The following is an 18,799-nucleotide window of genomic DNA, read 5'->3' on the forward strand; positions in this document are numbered from 1 at the left end:
AAGCCTAAATGATAATAAATAAATACTATAACAGTGAGTCACTGTTATAGTAAATAAACAGTTGTTTATATCCTTACTAAAGTATTTCAGTTTCCCATTAGAAAGGCCCTGTTCATGGGTTGAACTCAGCAACTATTGGTTGAACATTTTCTGCATCCCTATAGATCGACTTTCAGAAGGGCAGAAAAAGTCATGGACTGTCCTTGAAGAGCTTGCCCAGAGCAGAGTAGATAATTCACACGGTAGCCATGAAAGAGCAAGCATGCAGCCATGCAGACATCCTGTTCCTCAGCTGGTACAGTGGCTAGCTCTCCAGATGAACCTGGGCATGTGCAGCTCATTCTGATCCTCCCCTCCAACCTCAAATGGCCTGTCTACTTGACTCTTTTCATCCTACTTTATCAGTCAATAACTACTGTTCATTTTCCAAAATGCCTCAGTGTCACCTGGCCTATTAAGCTCTTACACACACACACACACACACACACACACACACACAAACATACCCCTTGTGCCCCCAAGTAAGCATTCCATCCTGCAAACCCTCTAATATATATTGTCTGATACTATGAAGACGTGATGGTGGAAGGAAAGGCATGCGGGAAAAACAGAGGCAAGTAGAACAACATTCATGACAGCTGACCAGATGTGAGGATGAAAGAAGGGATGGCTAAGCTAAGAATAGACAGCCTGTGGGCTTCCCGTGGTGCTTAGGATGCATGTACACATGAAGATCTCACATGGAGGGTGCAGACATTTCTCTGTCCCACAAAATCACACACAGCTATGCGAGTCTGTTACACATTTTCATCAGCTGTGTAAATCCCAGGAAAGGAGCCGGTTTAGAACACCCGCTGGGGTCAAGTATTGAGGAAAAAGCACATTTCAAATTGAGGCCCTGGCTGCTCTAGGATCTGTGTTCTTGTCATTCCACCCAGTCTTTGACAAGTTCACAAACCTGCCCGGTCGATCTGTTCAGGGGAGCCACCACCCCGTGCTTGCCTGTACAGAAGCACATACCTACTTCGCATTAGCGTGACAAGATGGCACGAGAGCTAACTGTGTCTTTGAGGCTTTTCCCTGATGACTAGCCTTTCTCCCCACTCTATGAAAATTTTATGTGAGAAGACACAGACCAGGAGCACTAGTCCCTAAATAAAACCAGACAGGCCGCTCTTCAGTGCTCCATTGCTCGGCACACAACTCCTTGCATGCTAATGAATAAGATGTAGAAATGAAGACAAGAGGTTCTAAATCCGGTGGGTGAGACAGCCATATCGGCAAATATCTTCCAAAGCGAGCAGCATAGAGAAGGGAGAAGAAGCTTGTCTATGTAAGTTGCCCTGGTGGCACAGAGACCATCAGCAACCATCCTTGTGGCCATATGCCTTCGAAAGCAAGCACGTCCCATTGCCACATAAAAGGAGGAAACCTTTTCAGTCTAGATTTCTGTCAATATGCTTAGAAAATGTTACAAATATTATACTGTTTTCACTGAAGAAAAGGGAGTTCTCTTGACCCATCAGAGAGTTAATGTCTTTTAAAAGAAAGTGCCTGAGATCCATGGTGATCCTACTTATATTGTATGTATTTGATTTAATTTTATACTAAAAGCTGTATCTTACTGAATTTCTGTTTTAAAAGCTGATCTTTTGCATACACTTAAAATAGCTTGTAAAACCACCTGCCAATGAATGTCTCTGTTTAATAACACACGACAAAGTGAATTTTGCTTTCTGAATTTCATTTCTGTGAGCATATATATCATCATGTTAAAGTGGCTGTGAGATATTTACGGACTTCCTTTCATTTTGAGCCTCATGTTATCTTCACATTTATCAGAGTACTGTGAGGAGAATGATGTCGGGAAATGTTATTCCCGGCCTCTGTACTTTCTCATGTTCTACCTGAGAGTCGAACATCACCTTATCCTGAATGGGAGGAGTGCTTTGTTCTAGAATAGATTGTTTAATATAATTATTAAGCACAGTACTTATTACGAAGGTAATGTAGAACTGTGTTTTGGTAGAATCTATATTTTTGTTATTAAAGAATTTGGAAAGGGTTTATTTGTGATACTCATTTCAATCAACTCTTTATAACTAGGAATAAGCTTGTTACCATAAAGATTAAAATAATTTTCATCTGAGTAAGAACATGCAAGGCTAAGTAACAAGGGACATAGCTCAGTAAGACAGTGTTCATTGAATAAGCATGAGGTCCCAAGTTCTATTCTCAGAACCCACGTAAAAGTCAAGTGCAGCAGCAGGCCTGTTATCTAGCAGTGGACAAGCAGAAACTAGAGGGTTCATGTGGCTTCTTGGTCAGCTGCTTTAGTTGAATCTGTGAGCTCCAAGTTCAATGAGAGACTCTGTCTCAAAAAATAAGATGGAAATGAAGTGGCCTGGTAGTTAAGAACACTTATTGCTCTTGCAGAGAATCTGGGTTCAGTTTTCAGCACCCAGCTCACAACTGCCTCTGACTCCAATTTCAGGGTGTCTGACACTCTCCTCTGGCATCTGTAAACTCCTGTATTCATGTGGTACATGGGCACACACAGATACATTTAAATATAACAAATATCTTCTTAAAAGTAAGGTGGAAAACAAATGAAGAAAATGCTTCAAGCAATACATTCTTCACATACCAAAACAGACCACTCTGTATTAAGTCCAGGGGATGACATCAAAACCATGTTCAATATTACAGTGTTCAGTTCAATGGACAGAGGATACAACTTTCCATCACAACATAGAGTAAGGAGAGTGTTAATGTAGGCATTGTTCATGTAGTCTGGGCTAGAAGAACTGTGCAGATGAGAAAATGACAGCATCAAAATCTTGGGAAAGATTTATGGGGCAGGTAAATTAAGAGGCTTCTGCAAAAAGAAACTGCAAGAAGTGTAATCAGGTTGTGCAGAGATGTGATCTTTCAGAAAGACTTAATTCACAGAATCTAGCATTCACAGAACATACCGTTGTGGCACATGCTTATAATTCGAGAGGAATGCAAGGTCAAAGTCAGCCTGGTAAGCCCCCATCTCAAAAGGAAAAGAAGAGAAAAGAAAAAGAAAAAATAATCTCCAAATGCATGTGGAAATACAAAAGACCCAGGGGAGCCAAAGCAATTCTGAATAATAAAAACATTCCTGGAGGTTTCACCATTCTGATTTCAAGTTATACTGCAGATCATTGTAATAAAACATTATCATACTGGCATATAAACAGACACATTAATCAAGAAAATTAAGCTGAGGAATCAGGTATAAGCCAAGTTCCTATAGCTACTCGATTTTTGACAGAGACCAGAAATACACCTTGGAGAAAAGACAGCATCTTCAAAAAATGGCTCTGGCAAAACTGAATAGGTACCTGTAGAAGAATAATTCTAGATCCTTACCTCTCAAAACTGACATCAGTGGATAAAGGATCGTGACATCAAACCTGGTACCCTTTACTATCAAAAACTCAATCAAGTAGTGACCCAAATTGCAGCTGCTGTACCAGATGTGGGGCCCCTACTTAAGCATATTAACACATCTCTTCCTCAGTCAACAGACCATAGGCCTCTGTCCATGAGGCTATAGGTGTGTATGTGTGTGTGTGTGTGTGTGTGTGTGTGTGTGTGTGTGTGTAGCTGCAGATGGCATTTCAGTTGGTAAGGCTAGCGGTATTCCTTTACAGTTTTGCCTTCAGAATATATTAACTTTCCATCCCTGTATCATAACTTAGTTGATTGTCTTTTCCACAAAATATCACATTTGGTCTACTATGTTGATGGCATTATGCTAATTGGAACAAGAGAGCAAGAGGTAGGTACCACTTCGAACCTGTTGGCACACATGTACCTGAGGATAGGAAATAAATCCAGCCAAAATTATGGGCCTTCTTCCTCAGTGAAATTCATAAGAGTCCAGTGGTATGGGGTATACAAAGACATTCCTTCTAAGGTGAAGGATGAGTTACTGCACCTGACCTCTCCCACCACCAAGAAAGGAGAATGTTTAGTGGTCCTATTTGGAATCTGGAGACAGCACTTTCTCACTTGGGAGTGTTACTCTGGCCCATATACCAAATGACTCAGATATCTGCTAGCTTTGAGTGCTCTCCAACAGGTCTAAACCGCTGTGCAGGCTGCTCTACCACTTGGACAATATAATCCAGCAGACCCAATGGTACTTGAGGTATCAGAGGCAGATAGGAATGCTGTTTAGAGCCTTGGGTGGGTCCCTATAGGTGAATAACAGAAAAGACATTGGAATTTCGGAGCAAAGCTCTACCATCATCTGTAGACAACCATTTTCCTCTGAGAGACAGTTCTTGACCTGCTGTCAAGCCTTGGTGGAAACTGAATGTTTGACAATGGGCCAATCTAAGCTATCCAACACGAGCTTTAGGTATTATTTAACCCACCATAAAGAAAGATGGGTACACAGCAACCCATCATCAAGTAGAAGTAGGACTTGATTGGCTGGAGGTATATATATATCTCCAGCCAATCAAGTCCAAAAGGCACAAGGAAGTTACATAAAGATGTTGCCCAAATAGGTTTCTAGTCCTATTACAATGCCATCTGCAGCCACATATGCACCTATAGCCTCATGAGGTACACCCTATGATCATTTGACTAAGGAAGAGAAGACTAGGGCACAGCTTACTGGTGACTCTGCATGTTATTTGGGCACCAACCAGAAGTGGACAGCTACAGCATTACATCTGCTTTCTGTGACAACCCTGAAATACAACAGTGAAGGGAAATCTTCACAGTGGGCAGAACTTCAGGCAGTGCACATGGCCATACATGCTGTTTAGAATGAGAAACTGCCAGATGCGCAGTTGTTCAGATTCATGGGCTGTAGCCTGGATAGTCAGGGACTTGGAAAAAGCATGATTGGAAAATAGGTGAGAAAGATATCTGGGGAAGAAGTAGGCAGATAGATCTCTCCAAATGGGCAAGGAATTGGAAGGCACTTATGTGCCATGGAAATGCTCATTAAAAGGTGGCTTCTCTTAAGGAGGCGTTCAGTAATCAAATAGAAAGGATGACTCAGTCTATGGACAGACAGCCTCTTTCTCCAGCCATCCCTATCATTGTCCAATGGACTCATAAACTTGACAATAGGGGCTGTCATTCACCAAGTCTGACCTGGCTATATATAGCTGCTGCTGAGTGCCAGATATTCCAGCAGCAGAGACTAATACTAAGCTCCATATATGACACCATTCCCCACGATGGGCCATCCAGTGACCTGGTGGCAGGTTAACTACATTAGCCATCCTAGAGTAGGTACTTATTCTAGTTATGGATTTACCTTTCCTTCATGTAATGGTTCTGCCAAAACTACCATTGGTGTATTCATAGAACACCTTATTCACCATTATGGTAGTCTACATTGTATTTCTTTTAACAAAGGGACTCACTTCCCATCCAGAGAAGCGCAACAGTGGGTCCCTGATTATGGAATCCGTTGGTCTTTGTTCTTCATGATCCTGAAGCAGCTTGCTTCATAGAAAGATGGAATGGCCTATTGGAGATACAGTTACAGAGCTGATTAGAGGAGAGCAGCCTAGAGGACTGGGGCAGGATTCTCCCGAAGGAAGTACATACCTTGAATCAGCCTTCAATATATGGTATGGTTTCTCCCATACCTAGGATTCAGGGATCCAGGATCAAGGGGTGGAAAGGCAATAGTTCACTTACTGTCATTCCTGATGAGCCACTAGGAAAATGTTTGCTTCCTGTTTCTGTGATCTTAAGTTCTTCTGTTCTAGAAGTTTTGTTTCCAGAGATAGGGGAGCTTTTACCAGGATACACAAAAAATATTCCATTGAACTGGAAGCTCACACTTCCTTCCCCCTGGCCACATTGGCTTTCTGATACCCTTAGACCAACAGGCTAAGAAAGGAATAACAGTGTTAGGATGGGTGCTTGATCTAGAATACCAAGGAGAAATTGGGTTGCTTCTCCAAGAACTCATAAAAGATTATGTCTGGAGTGCAGAAGAATGGAGAGTTTATTGGTACTACCATGTCCCGTGATTAAAGTCAATTGGAAACTACAAAAACCTAATCTGTGCAAGATGACAAAGGGCGCAGACCCTTCAGGAAAGGAAGTGTAGGTCACTCTTCTGGGAAAAGAACTAAGATTTGTTGGGGTGCTTGTAAAGGATGAAAAAAATACAAAATGATTAGTTGAGGTAAGAAGTTATGAATACCAGCTAAGGTCATGTGACCAGTTGCAGATTTAACGATTATAATTAATGTTGAGTATTTCTGTGATGTTTTGTTAAGAATATGTTCTTTCTCAATTTCTTTAGCATGTAATATAGCATCAGTTTAAAGGATATCAGTAGTTATCATATTTAAGCTTTAAAATACCAAAAGGCTATCCCTCAAAAGGCACTGCCTCCTATTCTAAAATTTATATTTGCAGTTGTATAAAGGATAGTTATAGCATGTTAGGCATAATTATGGCCTGATTAAGTGTACAATGCATTAGTGATTGTGTGTGAGATAGTTATAGCATGGTAGACATCATTGTGGCCTGATTATTTTTTCATTTGGAAATTAAATTTGACATAAGGAGATGATTGTATGTCAAGGTGACAAAGCATGAACTTGTGATGGCTATTCTTGGTTACCATCTTTACTACATCTGGAATTAAGTAAAATCCATTGATTGGGTTTACCTGTGAGGGATTTTTTTCTTAATTAAATTATTTGAAGTGTGAAGACCCACTTTAAATCCAGATCTTTTGAAGTTGGAAGATACACCTTTAATCAAGATATTTTGAGGTGGAGAGACCCCCTTTAATCTGAGACACACCTCTGGAGTCAGCCTATGTAAACGACATGGAAGAAGGAAGCTTTTGTCCTTTGCCTGCTCACTCTTGCTAACAAGACCATCCCTTCACTGGCATTAGAGCCAATATTTCTGGGATTCTGATATATACTAAATATTGTCTAAGACATCCATATAAGACCTGTACCTTGAACTGATAGTGGAGGCAGTAATGAATACAATTCAATTTATAGGCACAGGGAAGGATTTTCTTAACAGAACCTGGTACTATAGGCATTAAGATAAACAATTAAAGAGTAGAATCTCATGGAACTATAATGCTTCTATACTGCAAAGCATACCATCCTTTGAGGAACACGTCACTTTGTGGAATGAGAAAATTTTTTTTACCAGCTATACATATGGCAGAGGGTTAGCATCTAAATGAAACCATGGTACATGTATACGATATGACACTATTCAACTGTAAATACAAATGAAATTCTCAAGCAATTGGATAGAGCTGGAACACATTACACTGAAATGAAATGCCCCATATTCTCTCTCATATGATAGCTCTGAATCTTTCAATTCAGACATTTAAATTTGAGTACCCATAGAAGGCAGGAAAATAGTAAGGGGTCTTATGGGAGATTTCAAGAAAGTGTATGTAGAGTACAGGTAGTGGGAAGGAATAAAAGAGAATAACAGAACAGGAAGGGTTAAATGGAATGAGGGCTATGGGATATGGCAGAGGAGGTAGCGTGAGGAAGAACCGCTGACACTGAAGACCTTTTAAATAGCCGTGTGGAAACCTACTGTAGAAGCTTCCTAAAATGTGGTCCTATGCGTATGAGTTGGAGTTGGGAGATGGTTCCTCTTCTAGACACCTTAGGCTGTCAAATAAAAATTCAGTGCCAAGTATGGCTATCATTATTTTTTACAACTATTGCTCTGTGGGTTTCTCTATCATTTTCTCTCAATCACTACAGGCAATTGCCATTGTTTTTATACCCTTCCAAAACTTGATAATAAGACACCTCATACTTACGTCACAGAGCATGGAGACATCAAGCTGCTACCTACCTGAGTGCCTTATTGCTACTGGCTAACCTTCATGCTGCTGGAAGGTTCTCATAGTTCCCAGTACTGAAACCATTGAAGCTGCACCTGGTGAAAGGCAACAAAACCTAAAGAGAGACAGGCCACTCCCGTGGGGCTGAATGTTGAGGACTGCCAGATGGAAGTTAGAAGCCAGAGCTGGCACCTGTGATAATCATGACGGGACAAATGGAGAAAACCTGCCTTACCTCTCTATAGAATCATCTCAAAAAAAAAAAAAAAAAAAAAAAAAAAAAAAAAAAAAAAAAAAAAAAAAAAAAAAAAAAAAAAAAAAAAAAAAAACCCACTTTCCATCCAAAGAGTTTTGGAACTTGGAACTAGTGTGGATAAGGTTACCCCTTTTCTACAGCAGAGCAGGATGTTGTTGAGGTGGTAGGTGCTGAGTAAAGTTTGGGTCACCTGAGATGGCTTTCAGCGCCACAGTTGATTGTCTTATGTTGATGTCTCTGGCACTTAAAAGTGAGACTGGGAAGTAGACACTTGGGACTTCCCTGGTAGGTTACAGCAGGAACTGTGAGAACAAGGAGAGCTATGTCAGTGAGAAGAAAATCTTACAGTCTTGGCATACATCTATGTGACAGGTTAAAGAAGAGTCTGCAAAAGAAACGTAAGGTAACCAGACACATAGGCAAATAAGTGTTGACACCTCATAGAAACATAAACTCGGAACAGCCAAAGAAAACAATGTCCTTTGACCTTGAACTTTTTACTCTCTGTAAAGTAGATTTTATTATAGAATATTTTCTCTGTTAGTGTTTGCTTTCTGGGTGAGAAAGCTAGACTTTGTGTTAACAATACTATCTATCCAGTAAGTCGTAACTTGGGCCTTGTCTGCCGGTCCAGTTCTGACTAGATATCCTGGCTTATTAAAGCAGTAAGTTGAAGTGTAGAGTGGCGATATAAAAAGTAGTTAAGACTCAGACTGCCTGAGTGGATTGGGGTTAGCTACTGCAGCTGCTAGATTAGAAAGCTCTCACGATCAAAGGTATTATAAATCATGAAGTCCCTCAGAAAAAGGCATGGTGTGTGAAAAGTAGAAAATACTATCGTTATCAAGATCTGCCTTTATAAAACGACACAGGGGCTCACTTGGTGTTAGTCACACACAATGAAGAAGTTAGTCCAGACAGTTCAGGGGAATGAAGAGTAACACATCGATTATTTGATTACATTTCCAAGACCAAATGAATCAATCGCACATATTATACAATAGATTGGTCTCCTTGGCCCAGGCAGTTTTGTACTTAAAATGTTTTCAAAAGCCAAAATTGGAATAGACATCCAGTTACCTGAACAATTTAATTTGTTCTTTAAAAACAGCAAACAGTGCTTGGAGAGAGGGCTCAGAAGACCTGAGTGCAGATTCCTTGGGACCTAAGTAAAGAAGAGGAAAATTAAAAAGAGAAAAAGCTATCTTAAAAAGGCACATAATTCCAGCAGTGGGACAGACAGGAGGATCCTTGGAGTTCAGCGGCCAGCCAGTTTATTCCAGTCAGTAAGATGCAGGTTCAGGGAGAAAATATACCTCAAAAAGGAAAGTCGAGAAGCAATTAATGAAGACAGTCTATGTCACCCTCTGGGCTCTCCATAAGCTTGTGTGGGTGAGCACACCTGAATACATTTATTTTTAAAAACCATGTAACATACACGCAAGCACACACGCACGCTTGCGTACACACGTATTCACTTCCCGCGCAGCAGTAAAGATGTATTTTATTTATATTTCTTCACAGTAAACAGGATTACCTTGAGTTTCATAACCATAAAATTAACTATTCTGTAATGTGCAGCTTGGAGTTTCATAGCTTGTCGGAATAGATGAGAAGCCAACTCGTTAGAGTAAGCGGCTGCTCCCAGGAGTTGAGTTCTACAGCCCAGAACCCAGATTCGGGTTGGTAACTGAGCTCATGTTTGGCCATTCTGCCTGATTTTAAAGCTCCGGCTAGCATGGACTGTGTTAACTCCAAGAGAGAATGTGGTCCAGCCCATCCGTGGGCAATGCAGAGGCTTGTAATACCAGCTCTTTCCTGATCCCCAGGTTTCTAGTTCCTTGTCTTGAAAGTACCTAATTTCCTTCCAGATCTAGATATCTGTGAACTTTCATGAACTGATGTAACACAAACCAGAAGACAAGATAGGAATCTTGACTCCCCCCCCCCTCTTCTCTTCCCTTATATGCAAATACCATTCCTCAAGTGAAACAGGTTGTCACAGCAAATACGTTGAGCCCTGAATGAAGTGAAGCTCATCTGTCAGCGTCTGGGCTCTGCAACTTTGTAAAAGCTAAACATATTTCAAAAAGGTACTTCTGAACCTGGAAAATGCCTGCACTTCCTGTTACTGAAGGGGTTCCTTTTCGCTTGCTTGAGAAAATAACAGAGGAGCCGCTGAGAGCACAGTGGTTTTCTTTAACACAGGCCTTTTGAAATTGCACATTCCTCTGAGTGTACAGCTCACACGTCATCTCCCTATGAAAAGGCACCTGCCCTTTGTCTCAGTCCACATTTACCTTTTAGTGTTTCAGGTGGTGACATGGGAGGCCTTGAAAAAAGTGATTTTTGTTTGGTAGGTTTGAGGAATCTATTCAATACCTGATGTTTTCTTTAGACTTTATTGTACCTTCTGCTGAGTAGATTGCCTTAGAAAGGCACTGAGCTAGTCTTAATCCTTTTCTTTAACCAGAATGGAAAAAGATAAGAATCTCATAATAAATCAGTTTGTGTTGACTGTTTTGAGACAGAAAAAAAAAAATCTGATATGAGTTTCTTATTTTCCTAGGACACTTCATTAATAACACCCACTAGTGCAGAGGCAAAGACTGCCTGTATATGCATAGCAAGGTGTGTCCAACATGAACTCCAAGTGTGATGTTAAAAAGCTTTTAGGACAACTACAAAGTGATACTTGTTAAAAGTTGTTATTGACGAGGGGGTGGAGGTGGTAGTAAGGGAGGGAGTTGGGAGAGGCTTACACCACAGTGCACACGGGGAAGTCAGAGGACACCCTTGTGGAGTTGATGTGCTCTTTTCACTGTTGCCTGCATTCCAGTGAGGTGGCCAGTCTTATGGTAAGCTCCCTCACCCGCTGAGCCATCTCAGCGGCCCCCAGGTACCCTCACTCCCATCTGCTGTGTTTGCTGTCTTAAGATTATGCTGAAGGTGCTTTATTAAACTGTGATATGTCACAACAACAACAACAAAAATAATGGCTTAAAGGGAAGCTAAACTGTACCGCTAAGGAGTGGCAACGTGTTCCCCAACTAGCCAGCCACCTTTGTCTTTGTATTCTTTGTTCTACTTTTACCTTTTTACTTTGTGTTGCAACAACAAAATTATTGCTTAATTATTAACTTGTTGCTACAGCACTATACCAAATTTTTGCCAATAATTTCATCCTCTTTCATAGAATTAACATTAAGAAATGAGAGTCAATAGCAGTCCGATAGTAAGGTCCCAGTCTCCAGGTGTTTTGTGAATATTCTAAATAGGTTTTTAAAACATTTTGCCTGTGACATTTGTATTTGTTCATTGCCTAAGCCTCTTTTCTAAATGGAATTTGAAAGGTATGATGGGGCCTGGAAACATGGCTCAGTGGTTAAGTGCCCTGGCTGCTCTTCCAGAGGTCCCAGGTTTGATTCCCAGCACCCACATTGTGGCTCACAGCCATATGAAGCTACAGTCACAGAGAATCCAATGCCTCTCCTGCCTCTGTGGGCACCAGGCATGCCAGTGGTCACAGCATACTCACAGTCAAAAAGAAATCCCTCCATGTTAATAGTTTATTACAAAAGAGGAAGGCATATATTTTTGTTTTCATCGTATTTCTGTGGAAAACAGTTTAGGATAAAATATGTGTGGGATTCTGCTAACAATAAATTAAACCTTAAGGAATACTTGCTATTCCTGAAGAAATTATCAGAGATGTTCTCAGTGTCAGAGCAGTTTGTCTTGGTGAAGACAGAGCTATGAAGAGCAGGCAGACAACCCTTGGTGTTGCTCTGTTTATATTGTTCACGCCTATGTCCTTGTCTTGCTCTGTTGTGTTGTATTTTTTTTTAAGAGTCTTAATCTGTAGCAGGAATATCATGGAACGTTCTTTATACCCCATAACAGTGTCAAATTCGGGGTGAATCTTCTTGGCACAGTCTCACAAATGACAATATTTCAGATTTGAGCCACTAGGGTCCAACTCTTAGCCAACTCTTCCATAGAACTAATGCTGTATAAAATTCACTTCGCATTCTGTTCCTGCCACTGGCTGTCTTTTTAAAGTCAAAGGCTCATTTTCTTTATATACATAAATAAAAATATCCCTGTTTTATAGTCACAAACCGGTTGAAAAACAAAGTGTTAGAAGCTCTCCCAGTTGCAAACACGGCTGATATTGACATGATTCAATATTAATAGTTAATTAGGTTTTTTTAAAAAGTTCTGGAATATAGTACATATGAGATGATCCAATATTTTGATTTGTGCATTATAAATTATATGACAGTGACATGGATTTATTGATTGGGATGTACATTTTTAACATCACAACTTTTAAGAGATCTTTTACATTTTACTATTGATTCTTTTAATACTCCCTTTAAACAATGAAAGTGGATTTAAAAAAACAGAAACTCAAAGTTGTGACTTAGAGTACCAGTGATTTTGGTGGTTCTAATGTACTAACAAAGTGTCTAGGAATTAAATTTTTTGTTTTGAAAACTCATAGTTACCAGAAACAGAAAACAAGACGCGACCTTAGTCCACTTCACGTTACCTGTTGGACTTTAGAGCATGTTGCCATGCAACAGCTTCTTCAAGTAACAAAACAATGAACAACCACTTTGTCAGAATAGACTGACTTTTTGTTTTTAATTTTATTATATTTTTGAGAATTTTATACACGAGTATGTGAGGCTGTAGCTCACACATGGGTGTGGGTCCTGTTGGGCTGAGTTGTGGGTCCCGTATGTCTGTCGAAAGGGGAGGGAGGAAGGGAGGGAGGGAGAGAGAGAGAGAGAGAGAGAACACAAGAGCGAGAAGCTCCGGCAGGAAAATGAGACTCTTGGCTCTTGGTCACGGCAACTCTCTGGGTCATGGCTGGCTCGACTAGCTTGCTTGAGTTGGCAGGCTGGAAGGCAGAGAGGTCCTCAGCAGGAGATTAGGTGGCGGCTCATTGGTTGAAGGGCCCCTCTACTGGTTCTCCATGGCAGGACCCCAAAGACAAGAGGAAGTCCACGGTTTTAAAAGGTTTATTGTCAAGGTGGAAAGTGGACGAAGGTGTACCCCGTGTCCTCAGGGCAGGCCTGAGGTTAAATACCTTTGTAAGTAGGAAGAGGGTCTGAGAAGGAATGTTTAATTGGCTATGCCCCCTGGCCTTTAGATAGCTCATTAATATGGAGATGTCTTGAGGCTCTGTGGCCTGTAGTCACACCCACTACCTGTGCTACGTGACTGAAGAGTGACCGAAGGCCACAAACCTTTCTTTGGGAGGGGCTGTAGATGGCTGAAGCTAAAAGAGAAGAACCAGGAACTGGGAAGCCCAGGAGTACCTCCAACTCCTACCGTCCCTTCAGGGTCTCCGGGGTTAGAAGCAGACTCAACTGGGTTCCCCACTGCCTCTCACAGCCCACGGCCCCACATGAGTACAGCTTTTACTTCATCATTTCTACGTCTTTTTGTATGCCATCCAACTCTTCCCTTGCTCCCCTCAAGTTCATCACCTTTTAATCACTATAAAATTACTATTTAACTTACTTTTGCTACACAAATGACTTTAATTACTAATGGTACACACACACACACACACACACACACACACTGATCTTCCAAATGTAGGCATCTATTCCTAGACTCAGTAGAGTAAAGTGTGTAAAGAAGATGGACATGGAGCAGGACTGTGCAGGGCTATCATCTCTGGAAATGAGTGAACATTCAGAGAGTTATGCCACACCCACATGGCATCTGACCCTCACCTTCGATACTTTCCTATGTCAGAAGATACTTTTTAAAGTCTCATGGAGTTGTGTGAGTCTTATAAGAGAGGCATTCATTTCCTCTTGTTCAGGACTCTTAATTTAAATGATTTGTGAGGAAATAACATGCATCCAGACACTAAAAGACAATGACTATATACATGGTTTTGCTAATCCATGGAACAAAAAGTTTATCCCATGAAAGATGAAAGCAGAGGGCGATTGTCAGAGGACGAGCCAAACAGAAATAGGAGATAGTTGAGCAAACAGCACCAAGTTACAGTTAGATGGGAATAGTAAGTACTAGTGTATTAATGCACAGTTGACTGGTTATCATAAGTAATGATATTTCAAATTCTTAGGAGAAAGGATTCTGAAAGTTTTCCTTGTAAATGCATAAGTGAGTAACTAGATGTGTTTAACATAATTTAAGCAATACAAAAGGATATACACACATGTAAATGCCACATGGTGCACAATTAAAGACAGAGAACTTACAGCTATCAATTAGGATGACGTTTTTGGCCAGTGCGATAGCTCATTGGGTGAAGGAGCTTGCCACCAAGCCTGGAAACCTGAGATTGATCCCTAGATTCCCTATTATAGAAAAAGAGAAGCAAATATGTCAAGTTGTCCTTTCAGATACACATGTGTGCAATTGCACATATGCATACTCCACACACACCCTGAGTCACTGGTAATACATACATATATGGATGGATGGATGGATGGATGGATGGATGGATGGATGGATGGATGGAGAGGGAGAGAGAAAGAGAGAGAGAGAGAGAAAGAGAAAGAGATTTAAAAATGTTAATTATGTTTTGTGTGAAATGGCTCAGTGGCTAAAGGACTTTGCCATTCAAGCTTGGTGGCCTGGTTTCAATCTCCAGAAGCCACATGAACATAGAAGGAGAGAAATGACTCTATAAAGTTGCTATGACCCCCACACATGTACATATCATATGTACCAAATAATGGCAATTTTAAAAATTATATTTAAAGTGTGATTACTAAAATAATTTATTATAACACAACCTGGTGGCTTGATGATGAAAAGAGAACATATATTCAAATAAATAATTATGTTGGAGAATGATGCAACAAAACAGAAATATCATGTATGTATGACTGAGAGGACTTTTAACCTTTGAATTCAGGATCTTACTTTGAAAATTTGGCTACCAAAACCCAAGTGTTTTACTAACATCTCTATGCCAAGCTAGCAATGTGTAATATATACTGTAGTTGAATAAATTAACATATATTCAAAAAAGCCAACCATAAACAGAAGCGTCCATCTCTTAGATCTCAGTCCGGTGGGTTTTCTATAGAAGGCCAGATGCTCCATATTTTAGTACACAGAAGGCCATATGTTTTGTGTTGTAACTGATCAATGTTGACCCCTCTGGTAATCAACGAAAACAACGTATAAACAAGTTAGTGTAGACAGGTGCCAACAAAAACATTTACAGACTCTGATGTTTAACTTGTATTCAGCGTTTGCAAGTATAACCTATCCTGCTTCCACATTTTCTTCAACCTTTAAAAGAGGTCAGCTCAGCTCACCAATCCCTTCTATATGCTTTTCAATTTAAAAAAAAAAAAAAAAAAAGACATAAGTACCATTATTAAATTGAAAAAAAAAACTGTGAAAAGGAAACTGGAGACTATATGTGCTTAAATTAGACAAGCAAATTCAGTTAGTCCACAGACAGCATGCAGCCTGTCTGATCTCTCAGCCACATCATTTCCCCCCATGCCCCATGAGGTGAGCCTGGATCTTTTTGCCCCCAGTTACCCTCATACTGTCAGCTTCATAATTATGCATCCTTTCTTTCCCTTGCAGTGAGGAATGGGTCCATGAACCCTGTTCTAATCTCATCTGCTACTTCCTTACCAACACAGAAACACACAGCATCCTACCACCAACTGAGCAATGTTTTTCAACCCCCAAGAAGAAAGAGCCTCTCTCAGACTTTCTGAATACAACAATGAGAGCACGGGGGCTAAAATCAAAACTTAATAAATGGACCTCGTGAAAGTGTGAAGCTCCTACACAGGAAAGAACACTGTCATTAGGACAGAGTGGCACCCTTACAGAATAGGAAAAGAATATTTATCAACCCTCCATCCAATAGAGATCTAATATCCAAATTATATAAAGAACTAAAAAAAAGAAAAGAAAAAAACCCCCTATATTTCAATAAAACAACCCAATTTTAAAATAGGTATACAGATCTAAACAGAGAAGTCTCAGAAGTAGAAACTTAAATAGCTGAGAAATATTTAGTATCCTTAGCCATCAGAGAAATGTCAGTCAAAAGTACTTGAGATTTCATCTTACACCTGTTAAAATGGCTACAGTGACAAACAAAAGAGTGACAGCTCTTTTTACGATACAGATGCTTTCTATATGTATTATGGCTTCCAGCTTAGTGTTTGTATGGGACTCCTGGGTGTGTGTAATTTGTACAGGGTCTCTGTAGCTATATCTGTTTCTTGTGTCTTTCCGAGGGTTCCTTTCCTACTGTTTGTTTTATCCTATTCCAGTGTGATAGTTTTTGTTTTATCTTATTTTATTATTATCCTATAGAAGCCTGTTTATTTTCTTAAGAGAGACAGAAAGGGAGTGAATCTGGATGAGAGGGGAGGTGGGGAGCAGGGAATTGAGAAGAATAGAGGAAAGAGAAACCGTAATCAGAATATATTATATTAGAAAGAAAGCAGTTTTCAGTAGAAGGGTGGAAAGGAGATGATCTTTTCCCCTTCCTTCCTAGCTTTGACACTTTCTCTCTGGGTGATCACGTAACACAAATCTGTTAGGAGACATCTCTTGGTAACAAATAGTTAACTCAGACCAGTAAAGGAGAAAGGACATTTGAAAAGTTTATGTATATTGCACTAGGTGCCAGAACTCATACAGACAATAAGAATTAAAAAATCTATCAGCAACATTAAACACGTAAATACATGCTACTCCTTGTCAGGAATACATTCTGTTCTAGATCTTCAATTCGTTCTAAGTTAGACACTTGCCTGGTTTGTGTTGAAATAAGCCTAGATATTTTGTCTCCTTGTGTTACTTTAATATTTTAAAATGGCAGCACCCAATCTGACCTGTTGTTACAGAGCTGCCATGTTTCCGATTTAGGCTAGGCCTGAGGCCACGAGCAGTGGCAACGTGTTCTCACTGTTGCTCTGCTCAGGCCACAGCTTAGGCGGCCAGAGACACAGGCCCTGCCACTCACAAGACTCCAGCTTGGGAGATGGCTTTGCCAATCTGTCCCGCTGTCTCCACAAGGTTGGGCTGAGCCCAGACCATCCTGCCATCCATGCAGTACCCAGTAGAAATGAGGCTCTAATGCTTAAAGATTATCCAATGGTTTTATATGTTTAGTAATGCTCAATTAACAAGATGGCCACACAATTAGAGGTGTTAACTAATTGACTAACCTAGATATCAAGTTGTTACCCAGGACTGCTCTCAATACTTTCGAGGTCATTCATGGCTCCTACATCTCTGCTTCCTCCTAGTTCTTCTTCCTCCTCCTCCTCCTCCTCTTCCTCTCCTCACCCGGCCTACTCACATACAGCCCAATCGCTGAGCTTTATACAAATGTAGTGGAAAGGTAGCCCTCTACAGCCTTGGAACACTGGAATGAATTAGAAGTTGAGGTTTTTGGTCAATGCAATCAGGATGCTCTTACTTGAATGGGCCCTTTCAGAGTATTGTGGTGCTTCCTGTGGCCACAATTAGTGTCTCAGCATTTCTAGATTCCCTGCATCTGAACCATTTACTCACTCTCTTCTGAAAAGGCTACTTGATCCTAAGACCCAGCACTAACTTAACAGTTGAATTAGGAAAAAAAAAAAAAGGTTCATTCTAAGCTTGCTCAAATTTTACCATGTGGACTTTACCTATACATTTCACTTATAGGGATTAGAAGTTTCCTGTGCATTTCTGCTGCTGCTGTTGTGCTCCCTCCCCCTCTCTGTCTCTCTATGTCCCTGTCTCTGTATCTCTGGTCTCTGTCTCTGTGTGTTTGTGTGCTGCACACACCTACATGCTTTCAGTGTGTGTTGTGTGTGTTACATACACATGCTTGCATAAACGTGCTTTGAGTGTGTGCATGTGTGACAGAGAAAGTTAAAAACATATGCTTTACAGTTCTCTTACAGGAACTTGCTTAAGCCTAGGCTCTAGGGACAGTAAAAGTATGGCTCCAGACTTGTTAAGAATTCAGCCATAGAGGACACCAGCTTCAAAATAAGGCCACTGTATATTGTATTAGTGGCTTAATTCAAATAGGATTTAAATTGGGTAAGAGGACTAAGCATAGAACAAACTGTGTCTGAGGATGCAATAGTTTAGTTAGAATCAGAATTAATCTGTCCCTCTGTATCGTAATGGAAGGTGCTGGATTCAGATCCAGGCACATCTTCCCCAAGGTCTTGGGTAATTTACCTTGCACATTGAACATCAGTTTTCTGACCTGTGAAGTGGGGGGGGGGGGGAGCTCCACACACAGGATTAGCATCAGCTGCCTACCCTGTCGTCATTATAGGCCCCTTCATTGTAGTCCATTGGACAGATGGGACAGGAGATACCAGTTTTGTGGGGTCGTACGGGGACAGAGCTTCCATTTGGAAGAGAGCTAGGAAAACAGTGCTCCCGGGTCAGCTATTGTCCTGTTCCCCCTGGGAGCCCATTAGACAATGCAGAGGCTATCTTTTCCAGCACAGGCTTTGGATATTTTACTGTCCTTACAAGTTGACTGAAGGGCCCGGGTCTGGTTACACACTTTTTTACTTTTTACAGGGACTTTACAGTCCAAACTCAGGATTCCTCAAGCTCAGTTTGGTTCTCAGTCTTGAAAAACGTACTTCTTTTGGCACAGCTAAGCTATCTAAGATTTCTTCCCAAAGGATGAA

The 18,799-nt window shown here is 40.6% G+C and overlaps 1 protein-coding gene across 34 annotated transcripts in view; it reads left to right on the forward strand.

The window, feature by feature from the left end:
* Positions 1 to 18,799, forward strand: part of Klf12 (KLF transcription factor 12) — a 401,439-nt gene that overhangs the window by 373,001 nt on the left and 9,639 nt on the right. The gene's annotated exons all lie outside the window — the stretch shown is intronic.

The sequence above is a fragment of the Arvicanthis niloticus genome, chromosome 3 (genome assembly GCF_011762505.2).
Source record: "Arvicanthis niloticus isolate mArvNil1 chromosome 3, mArvNil1.pat.X, whole genome shotgun sequence".
NCBI classification, from domain to species: domain Eukaryota; kingdom Metazoa; phylum Chordata; class Mammalia; order Rodentia; family Muridae; genus Arvicanthis; species Arvicanthis niloticus.